We start from the raw sequence: 16,002 nt of genomic DNA on the forward strand, positions 1-16,002 counted from the left end.
CGTGAGAAGGTGCTGCTTTTTTACTGAAGTCCTTAAGAATCTACTACCCTGGGGCATTTCAGAAATGGGAAATTAAGAATCAGTTTCTTTGCAAGTGGTAAGAATCTATCTGGTTCTTAGGCAAATAGTTGATTGCTGTTGATTAAAGAATCCATAATGAAAATGTTTTCCCCTTCTTTCAAAACATCACACCTATCTCAAAGAGATACTGCAGGTGACAAGAATGAAGGATGCCACCTGGTAGTTTTACTTGAGACGTGAATCCAGCATAGCCAACAGCTTTAAAAGTTACACACAACCGCCTAAAAACAATACCGATTGCCTTAACTTTGACATAATGTCAAACTTGATAAGCAGAAATTTAAAAGATCTACATAAAATATATAAAAGGTACATACTAACAACCCAAAAAGAGTGCACAAAGGATATAAAGCTAAACAAAATATCTATCAGAAAATCTACACTTTCTGGGGGTGCCTGGGTGGCTCAGTGGGTTAAAGCCTCTGCCTTTGGCTCAGGTCATGATCCTGGGGTCCTGGGATCAAGCCCCACATCGGGCTCTCTGCTTGGCAGGGAGCCTGCTTCCTCCTCTCTCTCTGCTTGTCTCTCTGCCTACTTGTGATCTCTGTCTGTCAAATAAATAAATAAAATATTTTTTTTAAAAAAAGCAAATCTACACTTTCTGATATCCAATAGGCCCAAAACATTTTGATGGAGACTAAAAGTCACCATAGTTCCTGTTTTAAGATATTCTGTTCAGGCATAACTATTTATAGAAAAAATGTAAAATAAATATTGTCTCGATGATCAATTATTGCATAACAAACCACCACAAATTAAGTGGCAAGCAACAATTATTTTATTTCCCCAGAATTATGTGGACCAGGAATTGAGCTTGACTCAGATGGCAAGGGTTTTTTTTTTTTTTTTTTTTTGCAGTTTTCTTGAAATATAATTGACATACAGCACTGAGCACATTTAAGGTATATAGTATAATTATTTGACTAACATAAATCCTGAAATAATTACAAGAAAAATTATTCCTTATAATGAGGACTCTTGGGATTTACCCTTTCAATTTTCTTATGCACTGAACAGGAGTGTTCCCCATAACTGTCACACTGTGCATTACGTCCCTGGTGCCCACTTACCTCACAGCACCAAGTGTGCACCCTTTGACCACCTTCATCCCATTCTGCCTCCCCCAACCCACCCCGTCTAGTAACCACAAACCCACTATTTTTACATGAACTTGATTTTGTTTCTTGTGGGTTTTGTGTTTTTATTTAAAATTTCACATATAAGTGAGGTCATGAAATATTTTCATTCTCTGACTTACTTCACTTAGCATAATGCTCTCAAGGCCCATCCAAGTTACCGCAAAAATCAGAATTTCCTTCTTTTTTATAGTTGATTAATAGTCCATTGTGTTTCTACACCACGTTTTCTTCATCCATTCGTCCATCAGTGGACACTTTGATTCTATCCCTTGGCTGTTGTAAACAATGCTGCAGTGACATGGAGCCAGATATCTCTTTGACGCAGAGCTTTCCCTTGGGTCAGATGGGATTGCTGGATCATGTATGATAGTTGTAGTGTAAATTTTTTGAGGAGCCTCCATACTGTTTTCCATAGTGGCTGAAACAATTCCCATTCCCACCAACAGTGCACAAGGGCTCCATTTCTCCATATCCCTACCAATGCTTGTCACCTTTCATCTTTTTGAGACTAGCCATCCTCACAGGTGTGAGTTGATATCACATTATGGTTTTGATTTGCATTTCCCTGGTCATCGGTGATGTCAAGCATCTTTTCATGCCTGTTGACCGCTCGGATGACTTCTTTCAGCGGCTGGTCTCAACAAGGGAGCTGCTGTCACTTGCCTGCTCACCTGGGTCTACAATGGCCTACTTTCATATCTGGTAGTTGATGATGTCTGTGAGCTGGGCCTATCACTCCACATGGCATCTCCTCCTCAAGAACACTATTCTAGGCTCCTTCATATGCTTCTTCTCAGGATTCTAAGAAGTCAGAAGCAGAAGTTAAGAGTTCTCCTGTAGCCGAAGTTTGAAAGTGACACATCCCTTCTGCCTTATTCTTCTGATCAGGGAAAGACCCAAGGTCAGCAGAGATGCAAAGGGCAGGGAAAACACACTTCACTTCTCGACGGAAGCAAGGACAGTACCACACTGCAAAGGGGCGTGCATCCACGAATGAGAGGAATGATCACATTCATCCTTGCAAGTGTCTACCACTTACATATTCAAGCACGCAAATGCGCCCTAAGTGTAATACTGGGTCTGGCCATGAAGGTGGCAAAAAGAACTCACTGAAACAGCCCAAGTAGTAAGGCCAAAGAGAAGAATGACGAAGATAAGGCAATCAAGCAGAAACAGAAAGAGGAACAAAAGAAACTAGAGGAACTAAAAGCAAAGACTCAGGGGAAGGGCCCCCATGCCACCAGTGGAATTAAGAAATCTGGGGAAAACTGAGATGTTCTTTGTGCCTGTGGCAGTGGTGAGCCATAATTCAATTCCTGTTTAACCTTCTGGAGTCCTGCCATCACACCTGTTGCCACCTAGAGCTAGAATGAAGAGCTGTTTCTTGGATCCTATTGCACATTTATAAGAATAAACTTTTGTAAAAGATAATTAAATTTTTAGAGGCATTGGGTGACTCAGTCAGTTAAGCGTCTGCCTTCAGCTCAGGTCATGATCTTAGTTAGGGTCCTAGGATGGAGCACTGGGCTCTCTGCTCAGCAGAGAGTCTGCTTCTCCCTCTCCCTCTGCCCCTGCTGCCTCTCTCTCTAGCTCTCTCTCTCAAATAAATAAATATAATCTTTAATATATATATATTTTTTTAAGAAGGTAAGAAAAAAAAGCACAATATTGTGATTTATAATAAAAATTATATGTTTGTTCTCACTGACACAGAACTCCTGAAACCCTTTTAAGTTCTGGTGCTGAGAGTGAAAAAGGTGTCTTTTTTTTTGTTGTTAATGAGATGACTGGGTGGGGGAGTGCTTTAGGATGCACACTGGTTGTCAGGGGAACCAACCTGGTGATCACAGGGTTGAAACTTTTAGCCCCATCCTGACCACCTCTAGGAAAGGGAGAGGAACCTGAGATTAGCCAGGAATATTTCATCAGTCTTGCCTAGGTAAGTAAGCCTGTCACTTGCCTGCTCACCTGGGTCTACAGTGGCCTACTTTCATATCTGGTAGTAGATGATGTCTGTGAGCTGGGCCTATCACTCCACATGGCGTCTCCTCCTCAAGAAAACTATTCTAGGCTTCTTCATATGCTTCCTCTCAGGATTCTAAGAAGTCAGAAGCAGAAGTTAAGAGTTCTCCTGTAGCCGAAGTTTGAAAGTGACACATCCCTTCTGCCTTATTCTTCTGATCAGGGAAAGACCCAAATCCAAAAGGGCGAGATTCCAGTTACTGGACACAGGGAGATTCAGGGAGGGTGGCCCAGTCAACGAGCATGGAAGCACCTCACGCTCCCCACATACTCTGCCCTGTGCATCTCTTCTGATCGTTCCAGAGCTACACCTTTTATAGTAAACCCATGATTAAGTAGTAAAGTGTTTCTCTGAGTTCTGCGAGCCACTCTAACAAGTTAATCGAACCGAAGGAGCAGGTCGTGTGAACCTCATATTCACAGCCAGGTGGTCAGAAGTACAGGTAACAACCTAGACATGTGATTGGCTTTGGAAGTTGGGGTAGAAGGCAGGCTGACTTGAGGGGGCTGAGCCCCTCACCTGTGGAATCTGACATTACCTCTAGGTAGACAGTGTGAGAATTGAGTTAAATGGTAGGACACCCAGCTGGTATTGTGCAGAATTCCCTGGTAGTATGGGAAAACCCTCCCCCCTACACACACACACACACACACACACACACACACACACACACCGTTGACCCATGTTGAGATTGGGACCAGAACCCTAATTTAGAAAGTAATAAAGATTCATCTGTATATGGTTTGTCTGTATGTATATATCTCTTGTAAACAATACTGTGAGGTGTAGGAATTGTATGATACAGAAGGGGTAAAAGACATATCTGATGTGAAACCAAGAAAGCAATATAGGACCACATCAGATTTTTAATCCAGACCATGGTTTTTTGGTTTGTGTTAGAGAACCCAAGTGAAAATGAAATTCTATTGTACAATCTGTTAGAGCATCAGGTATCTCATTTTAATAAAGCTACAAGCTAATACCCCTTCCCATCATATCCCCTCTCCCTTTCCAAACTCAAAGACAATTAGTTTTGTTTTCTCTTCTCAAAAAGAGAAGATGTGAAGTGATGGCCATGTAAGATGAACAAATCCTTTTCTTCACAAAGCAACAATAAAGCTAGGCAAAACTAACAAAATTAAACATTCGTGTACTCTGGAACCAACCAAAGGCATACAACAGTCAGGAGCATTTTTGCTTACAAAATTCCTGACCTTGCTAAATTGGGCTGTATCAAAACTCTTAAAAAGACGCTCAAAACAGTGTTAATACTGTCACTATTAAGGGGCGCCTGGGTGGCTCAGTGGGTTAAGCCGCTGCCTTCGGCTCAGGTCATGATCCCAGGGTCCTGGGATCGAGCCCCGCATCGGGCTCTCTGCTCAGCAGGGAGCCTGCTTCCTCCTCTCTCTCTGCCTGCCTCTCTGCCTGCTTGTGATCTCTCTCTGTCAAATAAATAAATAAAATCTTTAAAAAAAAAAAAATACCGTCACTATTAAGACAGGCAAGCTTCGGACTAGGAAAAAATATTTGCAAATTATATATCTGAAAAAGAACTAGTTTGTAAATTATGTAAAAATACAGCTCCATGATAAGAGAAAAAAAAACTGAAAATGGGCAAAAATTTAAATAGGCATTCCACCAAATAACATATACAAATGGCCAATAAGCACGTGGGGAAATAAAAAATCTCAGCAACATTTGTCTTTGGGGAAAATACAAAGTAAAGCCATGAGATATTGGGGCGCCTGGGTGGCTCAGATGGTTAAGTATCTGCCTTCGGCTCAGGTCATGATCCCAGGGTCCTGGGATCGAGCCCCGCACTGGGCTCTCTGCTCAGCGGGGAGCCTGCTTCTCCTTCTCCCTCTATCACTCTCCCCTGTTTCTGCTCTCTCACGGTCTCTGTCTCTCTGTCAAATAAATAAATAAAATCTTTTAAAAAAAGGAAGAGCTATCACTAGACACCCCCTAGAAGGTAAAATAAGATGGATAATAGCCAGCATCGGCAAGGGATGTAAAGATTTCAGAACCCTCGCGTGCTGCTGAGGCATGTGAAATGCAGCAGCCACTGTGAAAAGTAACTAGGCAGTTGCTAAAAACAGTAAACCCAGGTCACATAACTCAGAAATTCCTCTGCTATCTCAGGAAGGTGCTAACATATGTCCATATAGACTTACATGTGAATGTCGATCGGAGCATTATACATAATAGTGAAAAAACCAGAAACTTCCCACAGGCCCAAGCGGCTAGCGCACGGACGAACAAAGGTGGTACATCCATGCAGTGGAAAACCAGGCAGGGATGGAAAGAAACAGACCACCAGTGCGAGGTACAAGATGGAGGAAACTCGAAACCACTGTACTGCGAGAAGCCAGACACAAAAGCCAACATATCCTATGATTCCATGTTTAGGAAGACTCTAGAAAAGGCAAATGTATACAGCTAGAAAGCCAAACCAGCGCCAGCCTGGGAGGGCTGTGAGCGTGAGGATTCAGAGACGCAGACTGTAACGAGTGTGTCTCGTGGGCGCTGGGAGACTCGGACGTGGTGATGAAAGCAGAACAGTACTGTGAGCGATGAACGGTCCCAGGGATCGATTCGTTTACAGGACCTAGACTGCACATCAATGAAGCTGTTTAAGAACTATTTTCAGTGGAGTGTACGATATTCCACCTTCATCCTTCCTTGGGTTTTGTTTTGTTTTAAGATTTTATTTATTTATTTGACAGACAAGTAGGCAGAGAGGCAGGCAGAGACAGAGAGAGGAGGAAGCAGGCTCCCCGCTGAGCAGAGAGCCCAATGCGGGGCTCGATCCCAGGACCCTGAGATCATGACCTGAGCCGAAGGCAGAGGCTTAACCCACTGAGCCACCCAGGGCCCCATCCTGCCTTGGTTTTAGGCTAGCTCTTCACACACCCACACACACACACACACACACGCATGCATGTATCTCTATGTTCAGTTACTGTGGGTTTTACAAAGCCGATCTCTCAGCCGTTTCACATCTCTTCTCCTTCACATTATTCCATACATATATCGTATTTGTAACTTCTTTCATAATTGCATTGCCTTTGAAGCAAGAGTCTTCTCTTTTATAGCACCTAAGACTTTCTTCCTGAGACTCTCTTCAAATAAACTAGTTTTTGTTTAAATAATACATTTGACATCAAATTTAAGAACAAAGAAAAATGTTCTGTATGACATTAACTTTATAGGATTAAATTTATTGCTTTATTTCACGCAGCATCATCATGGATACATTTGACTTTTTTTTATTAAAATAAAAACTATTCCTCAAGTGCACCTTGGCAACAAGTAATAGAAGTATAATTTAAAAGCACAAATTAAGGGACGCCTGGGTGGCTCAGTCATTAAGCGTCTGCCTTAGGCTCAGGTCATGATCCCCGGGTCCTGGGATCAATCCCCGCACCAGGCTTCCTGCTCAGCGGGAAGCCTGTTTCTCCCTCTCCTACTCCCCCTGCTTGTGTTCCCTCTTTCGCTGTGTCTCCAACTCTGTTGGGTAAATAAATCTTAAAAAATAAAATAAAAAATAAAAGCACAAATTAATATAATTAAATACCGGGGCACCTGGGTGGCTCAGTGGGTTAAGTCTCTGCCTTCAGCTCAGGTCATCATTTCTCTCTGCCTGCCGCTCTGCCTACTTGTGCTCTCTCGCTCTCTCTCTGTGTCAAATAAATATATAAAATCTAAAAATAATAATAATTATATACCTTCTCAAGACATGTTATAGGCTGCCCTACATGGGCTCAAGCATTTTACAATTACTCACCTTTATTTTTTCTAAGTCAGTCAAATTTTTTGATAAAAGATTATCATTTGTGATTTTAATATGGTACTCATCGGAGTACTAATATGCCACCAGCTGACTATTTTTTAAAGATTTTGTTTATTCATTCGAGACAGAGAGATAGAGAGAGAGCATGAGCAAGGGGAGAGGCAGAGGAGAGGGAAAAGCCGACACCCTGCTGAGCCGGGAGCCCTACATGGGGCTCCATCCCAGGACCTGGGGGCCATGACCTGAGCCAAAGACAGACGCTTAACCATCTGAGCCATCCAGGCACTTCTCAAGCTCACTATCCATAGTGAGTTGGTTTTATTCATATTATACAATCTCATAAATAAGTGACCCACCTGGTTTTAGCAAAGTTGGGCAAATTGGAACACAAAGTCCTAGTTTTCGAGTAAAAATCAGCAGTGGAGAAAATTTTAAAGTATCATTCATTTGTTACTACACTGAAAAAATACCAAATAAGAACTACATGGTTAGCTGTATATCTTCGTAAGTTTTTCAGTCAGACAAAAGGAATTACTCTTCTCTGCACCTTATACCTTCCTTAAAAATTTTAGCACCGGGCTGTCTGGGTGGCTCAGTTGGTTAAGCAGCTGCCTTCAGCTCAGAACATGATCCCAGGGTCTCGGGATTGAGCCCCGCATCAGCTCTCTGCTCAGCAGGGAGCCTGCTTCTCTCTGCACTCTGCCTGCTGCTCTGCTTGCTTGTGTTCTCTCTCTATCTCTCTGTCAAATAAATAAATAAAACCTTTGAAAAAAAAATGTAATGCCACTTAAAATATCGGTAAATGAAGCTATAACAAATTACACAGTTTCCCACTCTGTCCAGTAAATTATTACCTAACTTCCAAAAACCAAAACAGTCACTGATTTTGGATACACTATTCTTTTAATTGTATCATAAAAACTAAAGAGACATGAACCGACATGTGGAAAACTCACAGAAACTCATGAGAAGTCAAGGAAACCTTTGTAGAACCAACCATCTTCCCCTATACTCCCTAACAGATGCTTGGACGGGTTTCCACACTTGCCAAAAAAGTCCGCTATGTCTCAGGAAATAAGCTGGAAATGTTCCATTATTAAGGCTTATTAAAGCATAATACATCAAACTGATGAGATCACGGCATATTTTCCAATGTGCGTAAAATGCACTGTTGTCTAATTATCATCGTTTCCACAACTAGCAAAAGAACACAAAGTATAACATATGACCCTAATGTTTTAAGGTAAAAGCCATTTACCATTGAGAAGTCTATATTTTCTTTGCAATGAATAAACAGCTGAGTACTACTGGAAACTTTTCAAGCAACCTCAATTTGGGATTTGACATTTGTATGCTCCTGGACCCTGGGCACTGTGATTCTTTATTTTCTTGCCTGGGAAGTCACTCTCCTCCAGTTACTGTGTTCCAATGCTGCGTGTCCACCATATGCTGGTGGCACATTTTTCAATAGTTTTATAATGAGTGTAATAAAGCTCTTCTAATAATATCTAAATCTCCTTATCACTTGGAGATAAATAGGTTATTTAATTTTGAGACACACAGGTCTAAAAGTCTTCAGTATTAGAATTTCTACTTCCTTTTTTATGTTAAGAGTATATAAATATTCTCATTATCTTTCTATCACTTGCTTAAAGATTTTCTCAGTTTTTTATCTCTTCGGCCACTGATATTTTCTATTTCAAATTACAAGTAGGTAATTCTTTTTCACTGTTAAAAGAAAAATTCAAAAGCAGAATCACGTAGTACTCCTTTGAAACTCGTTATCAATTACAGAGTTGAGAGGTCATTAGGCTGGAAGAAAATAGGAAGTCCTGGAATTTCTCCAGTCTGCCTCCCAGTATAGTACCAATTGCACCTGGACAGACCCTTCTACAGATGCCAAATGAATGAGTGAGACCATACAACTGGAATTTTTCCTATCTTTCTGGGGAGAACACAACCACGTTTTTGTACCATTCTGACTCACAAAGGCATTCCAACTTTCCTTTCGTGTTGTCAGAGTTTGTATTCCTAAAAATGAAGCTGGTGGACAGGTGCTACACAGAGAGCCATGCTCTAGTACATGGGAGCCCTATTAGAACAGGATGTGATGAGAACCTGACAGACAGCAAGGAAAGCAAGTCCAATAAGCAGACGAACAGAGAGGCAGAGTGTTTTGAGGATTCGCCAGTGCTGTGACCAGTGGCCACCCTGGACATATTTAACTGTGGCTGAAAAGAAATGAATCATGAAAAGATTTCATAAGAAGTCAGCTTCTTGGTCTAGAGTCATAATTAAGGAGTAATAAGTCAATAAACCAGGGGCAGTGGCATAGTTTCTGAGTATCATAAAATTCCTGTACAGAGAGACAAAATGAAATAGAGAAAAAAATAGATCTCAAAGGCACGATGTCCTCAATAAAACTACAGGGGCAAGTTGTCCCCAAACCCCACAGAGGCTGAGTAGGCGGGACCACATCCCAGGCCTGGGTGAGACGTATACCACACCCACATCATATGCTACAGACAAATACAGATATTATATCCATATACATCATATCTATCTCTCTAGACGGAGAGAGAGCTCACATACCGGGATTGGGAGCTCTGTGGGAACAGAATAAAGAAAAGAGGAGGTCTGGCGACCCTATGAGCCAGATTTCAGAAATTGCTTTAAAATATTCATCTCTCAAAGAGGAAAACCACAATCCAAGCAGAAATGTCAGCAAGCGTTTGTCTGAAGACGAGTTTGTCTGAGGTCAAGCAGTGGAAACAGGAGAAATGCGCGCAGACTCCCTAACTGTGGAAGAGGCAGAAAGACCTCAGGGACACCCCGAAGGGCTGCAATCCTGAAGACTCCGGGCACCCAACGTTCTCGGTAACTAGAAACTCACCAGAAAATCCCTCCTTCGCAGGACAGGGCCCACTCTGAGGGAACGTTACAAAAACCAATCAGGCGGGAACACTGAAGGTACAGGAGAGAGAGAAGATCCACACGCTCGTGAGGAGAGGTCCCGGGAATGCGGATCTCGGCAAGCTTTCTTTAGAGGTAACTACAGAGGCAGCTACTGTGTTTCTTACCTCAGGGAACCCAGCTGAGGAGGGAGTCCCCAGTCATGAGGGTAAAACGCTTCCTCTCATAGACATTCACCCTAGAACCCGTTTTCAAACATGCAAGAAAACCATCTCACTGCTGGGCGTCTGGGTGGCTCCGTCAGCTGAGCGGCTGAGTCTTGGTTTGTTTCAGCTCAGGTCATGATCTCAGTCTTGTGTGATCGAGCCCCACGTCTGGCTCTGTGCTCGGTGCGGAGTCGGCCTGAGAGTCTCTCTCTCCCCCTCTCTCCCTCTGCCCCTCCCCCACTCACACATGCACACATGTGTGCACACGCTCTCTCGCTCTTTCAATTAAACAAGTCTTTTTTTTTAAAAAAAACGGCAAGAAACATGAGTAACAAGGCTGTGACTGATCAGTTTTCAAAGAGCATGTAAGAAACAATAACTCAAAAAGTGTGCAAACAGAAGAGCACGCCAGATAATATGTAACAGTATTTCAAAATTAGCTTAAAGTCATTGAAAGAATGACAGAAGTTATGAATAAGCAGTCTAAGTCACAAGGAAATTCTAAAAACAACAGAACTAGACCTCAGGAGGAAGTTAAGGTATAAGAGAGGTCAGGAAAGGAAACAATTGAGAAATAAAAACAAATAAAGTAGAAGAAACATACACAAAAAAAGACTGCAGAGAATATCCTAAGAAAAATAGAGGTTGAAAAGGAGGAAATTAAAAGAAAAATAAACAGTATCAGGAAAGATATGGAAAGAGTTTTGTGGGGAGAGGGTAAATGTGGAAGAGAGGTCAGGAAGACACTCCCTAGCCCGGATGGAAAGGAGGACAAGACAGCACAGGGGACAAGGAAGGGGGCACCTCCCTGGGCAGATCAACTAGGGATAGCCAACGCCTAGACATACCCAAATCAACTAGCTGGACGTCCCAACAAACTCTATGGACAGTCCAAACAGAAAGAGCATTTAGCTTGTAAAAGAAAGAAAATTAGAATAGCCTCACTGTTTCACATCAACACTTTGTGCCCTACGACAATTTTTAAATTCTGAAGGGAATAAAAAGCCTCAGGAGCCTAGGATGTTACCTACAGCTAACTGGTCTTCCAATGCGACTGCAAATAAAAACTGGTTATCAACAGACAAGAACTCGGGGGTTATTGTTTTATATGGTCTTCTTATTAAAGTTGAAAGTAAGCCTCAGATAGGCAGTAAATAATCATAAAAGATTCATCATAAAAATAGGTAGCTCTGAATATTTGTAACTATGGAACACAGTTAATAAGAGCAAAACATTATAAAATTGTACATGCTTTAACAATGTACATATGATGAAAATAACAAAAATGGAATTATGGAATTATACAGGGAAAGTAAAATAGGCTTGGCAACTGTCTCCTAAGAATTAGTTGGAAGTTAAAAAAAAATCACATATAAATCAGATATTGGGAGAGAAAAAAGATGATGAGGGGTAAGCAGTCACTAGCTAACTTCAATATTGATCATTATAGAGAACCAATAAATAGTTACCAGAAGGTGATTCATGAGGCCAGGACTGAAATAAGGAGCTTCTGCCTTCCAGTGTTTAGTTTGGTTTGGTTTCATTCTATTCTACTGTGACATATAGCCTCACTTTTAGTAGATGGTTATTTTTAATGGTTTGTTATTTAAACTTCTTGCTGTTTCTTTTGAACATAAATACCAAATGTCTACCATCTTTGCCAAAGAAGATCCAATCTATGGCACTGATTCCTGATTCTCCAATCTAAATTAAATGTAATTTGGGAAGTTTGGTGCCTTCTCTAAGATATTTAGAATTATCTCATTCAGCTCCACTGACTTAAAGAAAGAGATGCCTTAGAAAGAAAAAGCATATTTGCTTTTCATTACTTTTTTCTCCCAAATCTGAATTCTAAAAGGCTTTCTTACCTGAGACAATTCACCCTCCTGGCTCTACCTCCAATTAAATGGTGCCAATTTCTACACTACGGACAACCTGTTAAAGTGCTGTCCTTGAAAAAGCTGACATATTCCAGGAGAATGAGCAGTTGGTTTTTATCAGTTACTTAAATATTTAATTCAATACCCAAAAGCCTCAAAGGATCATTTCAGGAACATATTAAAACTTGAAACTCAGAGTTTACTTTGAATATTACTTATCTACGGAAAGGAATTTTCAATAAACTCTAAGGATACTTAAATCAACAAATACTTATCAGCTGTGGTAACTGGACACCCAGTCCTGCTCGTGTCACTGGCATTACTAACAGACCACACGCTGTGCTCGGAGTCTTTCCCTGGGATCTTATTCCACAGCAAAAAAGCACAAGATTTCTTGTAAAGAACTTTTAAAATTCCCAGAGGAAGTGGCTGTCAACAGAAATGTTGTCAATTTGCCTGTCATTTACCCATGGAGATTACTTTCAATCTCTTATTTTTCAAGCTAACAGAAAATGGCTAACGACTATTCATGTGGTCCCAGGAAAAAATTCTTCTGGAAGAAACAGAAGGCAACCTCTAATATCATAACGGAACAACACAACCTTCACCCGTAGGTGGAAAACACAAACCTTGAAGAACCAGTTCTTAGAACCCAGAATCAGTTCTTGAAATCCAAAATGGAGGAAGAGCTAAATTTTATATTTTACTTTTTCAGCTTAAATTTCACTATAAGCCAATCACTTTAAAGTTTTTGAAAAATCACCTCTGCCTAGTTAAAAAAATATATATATATTTCTAAGAAAAAATGTTAAGGTCTTATGGGGCCAATGCTTTATAGCACGTTTACAGTCTTCATACTAAAATTCTTTTAACTACGTCCTCTTCAAGGTTGCCAGTAATCACAGAACATTTAAATTGCTAGAAAATCCTTATAAATATTTACAGAGGCCAGAAAAGATCTGGTGTTATTTCTACCCAAATCAATTTCTATCCAAATATCCAATCGAGTAAATCATTTGCCATCTTGTATGTAATTTCTCTGCATATTTGATTTAATCTGGTTTATTTTTAGCAAAAAAAAAAAAAAAAAACAAGTAAATCTGTTCTGTTTATACAAGCCAGTCTTTACCAAGCTGGTTTTATTGCTAAACCAAGGAAATAACTTCAAAATGAAGCAAAGTTTAAACATGTACTTTTTATTTACTCTCAGATATTATGGTGTATGTGTCTGATAAATAATATGAGAAAAAAAGAGACTTCAGATCTGAAAAATATGAATTAATCAAAACTAATTGGGTGTCTAATGTTGTTAGGTTCAAAACAAACATTAAATGAATGTAAGATGACATAAAGGCCGTTTCCCAGAAAAACAGACAAGCAAACTAACTGTAATCCGGAGCCCTGTTCAAGAAGTCTTAGTAAAATAAGTCTTAACAAAGTATTTTTTTTCCTTTTTACTGACTTACCTAACAGCATTATGGCCACAATGGTGGCCCTCATTAACCAAGAATAGCCAATCTATCATACCATAAAAGGAAATTTAACCAGATAAACAGATTCTTTGACTACACTCAACATTTGCACATACATAAATACATAGTAAACACACATTTTCTCGTTTCTAGAGCTGATCTGCAGTTTCAAGAGTTGTAGCCCTTTTGTCTTGCCCTATGAACATTTGAGGTGCCCCTTTCAAGCACTAACACGAGGCAGGCTCACAGGCATTAGAGCTGGTTGCTTTGGGGCAACGCTTAGCAATTGCAAATTTTTAAATCTCAAAACTGTGAAAGACTGCAAAGATGCTTTACCAATTCTCTAAAAATACCAGGGACGCTAAATTCTAATGAGAAGCCATGAGAGAGTACAAGTAGTATTTATTAGTCCTGTATTCCCTTATTCTAGTACATTGTTTAAGGAATTTAAGGATATAGGGTTTTGCAGACAAAACTCTATCTGGATCACCCTAATGTTTTAACCTAGGCACTGACAGGAAGTTGGAAGCAACAGACTGACAAAGACTGAAGACAAACACTGTCTTGAAAGAAAACCAAATACTGTAGTTACCATACCTACACTATGAAGAACCTTTTTTTTTTTTTTTTTTTTAAGATTTTATTTACTTCCTTGACAGAGAGATAGAGTACAAGCAGGCAGGGCAGCAGGCAGAGGGAGAGGGAAAAGCAGGCTTCCCGACGAGCAGGGAGCCTGATGGGGGCTCGATCCCAGGACTCTGGGATCAGTACCTGAGCCAAAGGCAGACACTTTACCAACTGAGCTGCCCAGGTGTCCCACCTATAGTATTAATAATTTCAGTGAACTTCATCAGTTACATGACTACTTAATACAGCTCCATGCAAAAATACTATTTACATAGAAACTATAGAGAGAAAAGAATTTTTAAATTAATTTTAGTGTATCACACTCAATTTGTAAAACATTAAATTGATTCACTTCTTAAAACTGTAACAGAAACAAATATTTTCTGGCAAATCCAACTCAAAATCTGAGGTCGCCCCTTTCTGTTCCTTTGATGTTAAAAACATTTTGGGGTGTTTTCTTATGTTTGTTTCTTTGTTTTGTTTGCATATTAGGCTAGATATATTATAGCTGAAAATGAGATTATGGCTGCTGTGTGTGTGTGTGTGTGTATACACTTGGTCAAAAAAATAAGAAAGCAAACGGGGAAGAAATATATAAATGAACACTTAGGTTAAGGATTTGGGGGCACCGAGGTGGCTCAGTCGGTTAAGCGTCTGCCTTAGGTTCAGATCATGATCCCAGGGTCCCAGGTCTGAGTACCCTGTCGGGCTCCCTGCTCAGTGGGGAGCGTGCTTCTCCCTCTCTCCTTGATCCTCCTCCCAGTTTGTACTCTGTGTGTGTGTGTGTGTGTGTGTGTGTGTGTCTCAAATAAATAAATAAATAATCTTTAAAATTAAAAAAAAAAAAAGGATTTGGTTTTAGGATTCATTCTGACAAAACAGTTTAATCTACTGAGGCTTTGATCTGAACTAGATTTTAATTATCACCATTCATTTCAAAAGATTAGCGTAAGACATATGAGCATGTGTCCCAAAACATTTTGCTTATGGGCACCAAAATTTGAGCTTCAAACTCTCACATACAATGAAATATTATTCTTTTAGTTTTTTTCCTACAATTTAAAAATGTAAAAACTATTCTTAGCTAACAGACTATGCAGAAGCAAGCTGCAGGCCTGGGGCAGTGCTAAGAACTTTGTGTAAATCAGACCTCTGAGTCTGAGCTCTCTCTACTGGGCTACTGAATGAGATTACCTCATTGGGCCTCAGCTTCCTCATCTATAAAATAAAAGGGTTGAAAAGTCCCTTCCAGTTTTAACATCTAGAGATTGTAGTAAGATTATCACCCCACAGTTGATATCTGGGTAGCTATTATTGATAAGATTCGCAATGGTGTTTCGTAGTTAGCAAAATGCATTTGTGCTTTATTGTACTGCATCCTCAAAATTTCCTGTGAGATGACATAGTTTTCCCAACTTTTCAGGGAAGGAGACTGGTTGCTTCAGAAAGGTCCCTAAGATCACACAACAGCCGGTGCTAGCAAACCTTCATCTTGAACCCAGACCATCAGGCCACATTAAATTCCCATCACATTGCTAATACTTTGAGAAAATTCATCCTTAAGAGCAACTCTTTGAGTAATTTAATACTCATGTTTTCAAAATTTTTATCACCTCGGGAAACTAACTGAAAAGCTTTCGATCGAAATTACTACATTCATCTAATCTTTCCCAAGGTACAGGCTATAATTCTGAGAAGAAACTAATGATGTCTCAAGAAAGAAAGGGGAAATTAACTGACATAGTAATAGAACATCTGTGTCTCTTCTACATATCTTGTAAAATTGAGATACTGGTAGCTGACACTTACATTTCAAGGTAATAAGTCTTATGTTTAATTTTACATCCTCATAAATGCAATGCCTATTT

This window comes from Mustela erminea, chromosome 21 (assembly GCF_009829155.1).
Source record: "Mustela erminea isolate mMusErm1 chromosome 21, mMusErm1.Pri, whole genome shotgun sequence".
Lineage (NCBI taxonomy): Eukaryota > Metazoa > Chordata > Mammalia > Carnivora > Mustelidae > Mustela > Mustela erminea.